Source organism: Pteropus medius, unplaced genomic scaffold (genome assembly GCF_902729225.1).
Source record: "Pteropus medius unplaced genomic scaffold, Ma_sr-lr_union100, whole genome shotgun sequence".
Lineage (NCBI taxonomy): Eukaryota > Metazoa > Chordata > Mammalia > Chiroptera > Pteropodidae > Pteropus > Pteropus medius.
The window spans coordinates 5,619,838-5,625,837 of NW_024344241.1; positions in this window are offsets into that span (position 1 = coordinate 5,619,838).

The following is a 6,000-nucleotide window of genomic DNA, read 5'->3' on the forward strand; positions in this document are numbered from 1 at the left end:
ACTAGCAGAGTTGTAAAGCTTGGTCAAAGAGAATTGGAGAGACAGCATATCTAGGCACTGAAAAAAATAATGCTATAATAAGATTGTGAGGGTAGATATACAGCTGGTGATCTACAGGGCAATAAAACCATAACCTTTGTCATTATCTTTTCTAAAGGAGAACAATCACGTGCATCTCAAATGGACAAAAATCATTTCTATTTTATAAATCTACAATTTAACATATAATTTCATAGAATCTGAGCCCTAACCAACAGTAAACAGTAAGTGAAACAAAGGTATACTCTCTCTAGACAATGCTTGAGTATGACAACGAAGGAACATGGTCATCTTACTTTATATCTAAGTTCGGGGTATTTTTCTTAACGCTTAGAATACATAAGAATATGAATAAAATAAACTTAAGTACACAGTCATAAGGATTTAGCCTTTTCAACCTACTAATGGAAACGAGTTCTCTGGGATTAATGTATTTATTTGTTTGTCTGTTTGTTTAATTATTTATTTATTTTTACATCGAGCAAAGAGACTCCAAGATTGTCTTGCTCTCCCAGGAGGAAACACTTTATGAAAATATCTGATCTGGTTTCCTTTCTTTAACTAATGTCTTTAAGGAGGACAGGCCCTACCAGGAGTACAAAGTTCAGAACATTGGACCTTTCCCCAAACTGGTCAGCCAAATTTAAAGAATTTCATTATTATGTCTTTAAAGAAAAAATACAGAAACAAATCTTCAGGAAAATAGGGCAGACCAACTCTAAGAAAAAGAAAAAGAAAAAGAAAAGCTTATTCTTGAGAGGAATAGTTAGAAGTTCATTTGACTTTTCCTAGGAATTTACCTATTAAAATTTACTAGGAAAGGTGGTTAAGGCAAAACAGATGCTGAAACAGGCTGCATGATCTGAGAATGCTTCGGCTATTAACTGTTGCTTGAGTGAAAGGTAATTATGACATTCAGGAAGTTCATAATGCAACACCATGGAGGATCCATTCTCTGCTCAGATTCTGAGTGGAAAGAATCTCTGAATACTGACTGTTGACTACACAGAGAGATCACAAGCAGGAAAGAACACAGTGGGGCAGATTGTAGCACTTAAATGCAAGAGAGAGGCAAGGAGTTATAGCATTGTGCTGCCCATCAACTAATGAACTGGAATCCATACCATCTTATAGGGATACTTGGACAAAAGCAAAGACTACCGTAGTATCAATAAATGAAAACTTGGTGTTCAATGACTACTTAATGTCCGGGCTAGTTTGAAATTTTAAATCAGAAGCCACCAATGCCAACAGATGTCAGTATTGGTGGTCACATCACCTAAATAAGTGTCATGAGCTCTATAGGGGCTGTGGGGAACTAGTCCAGCAGTCCTCAACTTTTTGGTACCAGGGAACGGTGCTCCTATAAGAATCTAATGCCTGATGGTCTGAGATGGAGCTGAGGTAGTGATGCTAGCTCTGGGGAGTGGCTGCAAATATTGTTGAAGGTTTGCTCGGGCACCCACCACTAACCTCCTGCTGTGTGGCTCAGTTCCCAACAGGCCATGGACCAGTACTGGAATCCCTGCCCTAGTCTGTTGAAAGCAGCCAACCACTATCCAGGGCCACTGATTTTTGCCTTGTGAGAACAATGGTCTTATGTTGCCATATCTTCAGATCTTTTTAAAGCTGGAATTCAATTTGTATGTGCAGTCTCTTAGTTTTAACTTTAACTCAAAGGTTTTTGACATGTCAGCAAAGGCAAACAAAACACATCTATGAGCCAATAGTTTGTGACCTCTGCATTAATGGCTCTCTTCTCATATCCAATATCACCAATGCTCTATAAAAATCTCTATCCCCAGAAAACCTCATTCCCAGGTTTTCTTTCTGTTTTGCTTCTTTGGATGAAAGATTCTCTGCCCAACTTTTGATTCAGTCTCTCCTAAAATTTGCCTTTCAAATCCTCATCTTTGGCTTGGTCTACTGCAGTCTTTGGATAAGTGAAGTTCTACTTCTGTGTTTGACTTTAGCATCTAGAGAATACATCCCAATTTGGGCCTGACATCCCTACCATTGCTTGTATGAACAGAGATTGTGAACTAGAGTGTGGTTAGAGAGGTTGGAGGACAAAGGTGGCGGAATCGTTCCTATACACAGGTTGTGTTATGAATAACATGGAACACTGAAGATTAGAAATTGACAAATCAAAACTATTTCCTTGGCCCCACTGGTTAATAATGACTGGCAGCGGCTCTCATCCTGGCTGTACATTACAATTACTTAAAGCATTTATAACATACGAATGATTGGGTACCTCTCCAGAGATTCTGATGTAATTTGTCTGGATTATATGATTTGGCATCAATACTTTTTTAAAGTTCTCCAGTGACCTTAATGTGTAGCAGAGTTACAAATCACTGAGTGAGGAAAAGCCTCAGAGCATTATAGTTCAGAAGGTGGACTTTAAAGTGAGCTATAAAGTGAGCTTCAGTTCTGTCTTTATCATCCAATAGTTATGTGACCTCAGCCAATATGTCTAGGACATCTAAGGCTCCCTTAATCAAGTAAAACACAGAAATAAATGCTAATTTCATGAGGCTATGTTAAATGAGGCAATGTTTGTAAAGTGCTTACAAATGTAGAATAAATGGTGGCTATTATTATTGTCAGCGGGTATGAGGGAGAATTTGGTGACCATTCATTATTCAACAATATTTAAAATAATCTTATTATTTAAAAATAACATGTTAATCATCCATGTTAAATTTCTACTGGAGATATTTTATATATATAGTCATTCAAAATATTTTTTCAAAAAATGGTTTTGATGATGACATAGAGTTTTCAGTTGAAGTCCTTTAATCATCATGACATATAGACACATGAGCAGAATAGGCCCTTCCCCGTTATTATAATCATATGCAGGGAGATAATATAGAAAAATATAATTGGCTATTATATATATGATAAGATATTGAACCATCCTAGTAACCTAGCAATCAAATTAAAATAACAGTGAAATGCCTTTGTAGTCTATCAGAGTGGCAAAGGCTTTTTTTAGATCAATATCACAAGTATATTCTATTCCAGATATTTTAGAACAATGAATCTCTTGTCAACCACACTGAATTGATTAAAAATATATCTCCTCTCCATCAAGGTATTTTCTCAAGAAAAGAGAAAAGGGAGTGAAGGTATGGGGAGGTGCAATAATAAAGATGTATGTTTAAGGTGCTCATGAAGCATCCAAGTGAGGACACTAAGTGGCAGCAAAAAATAAGGGATTCAAACTCAAGGGAGAAGTTGAGACTGAAGATGTGGCTCAGAGTTGAGGACATACAGATAAAAACAAAGGACCTGATGAGATATAGATAGATAGATGATAGATAGATAGATAGATAGATAGATAGATAGATAGATAGATATAGATATAGATGTGTGTGTATACACACACACACACACATACACACACATATATTTACTTAATTACTTAAGTAAACATATTTAATATATATATATATATATATATATATATATATATATGGAATAGAGGGTCAAGAACTGAAATTTGGGGGAAATCATCATTTAAGAAATGAAATGAGAGAGACAGCAATGATGATAACATGTTGTTTAACCTTTTTAAACCCCTCCATAAAAATAATAAAAGCAAAAAAAGCCCTCTGGAAAATATCTACAATATAACTAGGTTGACAAGATGTCCCACAGATTCCAAGATCAAATCATGGGCGCACAAATCTCTGGCAGCTACAAAATCTACAAAACATCAGTGCTGGTACCAAGGCAAGTCAAGGGAAGCGACATGGCATCGGATGGACCCAAGAACTGCAAAATAGCCATCAGTGGCCATTTGAAAAGCTCAGTAGGACAAATTGAAGAAGCGGAAGAGGTTGTACATCCCAATAACAGAGGCATTTGAGGGGTCCTAAGGAAAGCCTACAGTAGCTGAAATTGTCAATTAACTCTCAAAAAAATTAGCCAAAGCTCCCTTCCAGGTCATATCTCATAATATGGGGAAACTTCTGAGAACAGAATCCAAATTGAGCAGGACAAGGACAATAGACACACTAAAAAGGAAAGTGCAGATAAATATAGGGGAAGATTATAGAACCAGGAAAATAAGGGAGTGAGTTGTCATATTTTTAACACTATGTAAAATCAATAGAAGAGGAAGGTCCGTGAAGTCAAGAAAGCTCTTTTGAACCTTATCTCCTTCCAAAAGTTCAGGAAAACTAATTTCACTTAAAAATGATCATTCAAGTAAAAGCTAACATAAATGAATGGAACTATATCAAACTAAAAAGCTTCTGCTTAGCAAAAGAAATCGTCAACAAGGTAAAGAGACGACCATCTGAATGGGAAAATATATTTGCAAGCAACGCCTCTGTTAAGGGCCTAATATCCAAATTATCCAAAAAAACTCATATGACTCAATAACAACAACAACAAAAAAACAATCCAGTCAAGAAATGGGCAGAGGACCTGAACAGACATTTCTCCCCAGAGGACATACAAATTACCAGCAAATATTTGAAAAGATGCTCAACATCACTAGCTATTAAGGACATGCGAATCAAAACCACAATGAGATGCCACCTCATACGTGTTAGAATAGCTATTATCAACTGGACAAGTAAAAACAAATGTTGGAGAGGATGTGGAGAAAAAGGAACCCTCATATGCTGCTGGTGGGACTGCAAATTGGTACAGCCACTATGGAAAACAGTATGGAGCTTCCTCAAAAAGACTACGAATTGATCTACCATATGATCTACCATATGATCCGGCAATCCTTCTACTGGGTATTTACCCCAAAGACTTGAAAACCCATACCCAAAAAGATATTTGCACACCGATGTTCATAGCAGCACTATTCACAGTGGCCAGGACATGAAAGCAACCTAAGTGTCCTACAATAGATGATTAGGTGAAGAAGCTGTGTTACACATATACAATGAAATATTACTTAGCTATAAGAAGAGATAAAATACTGCCATTTGGGACAACATGGATGGACCTCGGGGGAATCATGCTAAGCGAAATAACCCAGACAGAAAAAGTTGAAAATCACATGATATCACTTATATGTGGGATATAAACCTAAAAGCAACAAATGAACAGGACAAACAAACAGAGACTCATGGACCTGGACAATGGACTAGTGGTTACCAGAGGGAAGGGGTGGGGGGTGGGAGTAGAATGGGGGCAAAACAAAATGTGGGAAGAAATGAAAGCTAATGGGAGGTGAACACACAACGTAAATGTATATATGTGCCTTACTGTTAAAGTGTACAGCTGAAACTTATTGGATTTTGTTAACCAATGTCATCATAATAAATAATTAATTAATTAAAATAAATAAATTAATTAAAATTATCAATGAAAAATGTGATCAAAGATATTTTTAAAAAGCAGAATAACATCCCTCAGAAAGAATCCCAGAAAAACAGAAGAAAAGTAAAGCTTAATAATTCAAAATGAGCAAAAAGAATTACTCAGCAAAGAATTAGAAATATAGAAAAATCATTTTAAAAATGAAAACTAAATTAGAACATGAGAGCAAATAAACATAACAGATATATGCCTTAATAGAAATAGAACATTAACAAATTAAAAGAAAAAAATGAAGAGAAAGATAAATTGGATCAGGCAGAAAGTGACTAATTTAGAAGACAGGTAAAGAAAATACAATGATAAATTTTCATTAAATGCAAAATGCAAAGATGAATAGGAGTCCCTGCAGAAGAAAATTAAATTCAGAAAACAGAACAAATACTAAAATCTATAAATCAGGAAAATTTTTCTAAAATTAAAAGAGGTTTGACACTACCTACATGTCTATAGGATACCTCACATGCCTGGAAAAATTGACTCACACTGATCAATATCAGGATATGTTCTAACAAAGTTATTAGACTTAAAAGAAAAAGAAAAAAAAACTCTTTAGGAAATCAGGTTAAAATAACAAGTCATGTGAAACAGAAAGAAAATATGATCACC